This window comes from Atta colombica, unplaced genomic scaffold, assembly GCF_001594045.1.
Source record: "Atta colombica isolate Treedump-2 unplaced genomic scaffold, Acol1.0 scaffold123, whole genome shotgun sequence".
Classification (NCBI taxonomy): Eukaryota; Metazoa; Arthropoda; class Insecta; order Hymenoptera; family Formicidae; genus Atta; species Atta colombica.
The window spans coordinates 255,332-255,710 of record NW_017259210.1 but is presented as its reverse complement, the minus strand read 5'-3'; the positions used below and the strand labels follow the sequence as shown (position 1 = coordinate 255,710).

General features: G+C 21.4%; 1 protein-coding gene across 4 annotated transcripts in view; it reads left to right on the top strand.

The window, feature by feature from the left end:
- Positions 1-379, top strand: part of LOC108694740 (eukaryotic translation initiation factor 4E-binding protein Mextli) — a 14,677-nt gene that overhangs the window by 2,416 nt on the left and 11,882 nt on the right. The gene's annotated exons all lie outside the window — the stretch shown is intronic.

Below are 379 nucleotides of genomic sequence, written 5' to 3'. Positions count from 1 at the left end.
ATAATCACATTATATTAAATTAATAATTGAATATGTTAAAAATTTAACTTATAATTTTAATAAAAATTTTATTAAGGATACAAAGAACATTCTTTTTCAGATGATATTTTCTCCTTATAATGAACCTTTTATATATGTAAATTTATTTTTGCGCTCCGACAATCGCGCGTATTTGCCGTTTTTATACTTATTATTTAAAATAAGCGTTTATATATCAAATGATTTATGTCTGTTTCCTCTGTAGATAAGTTTTAATCTCAGTTCAACTTACTTTTCATCTTTTTTAATTAATAGAATTAGGGAAAAAATAAATTGAACTAAAATTAAAGTTCTTCTACATTAATGGAAACAAACATAAGTCTAGTATTAAGTACAATAT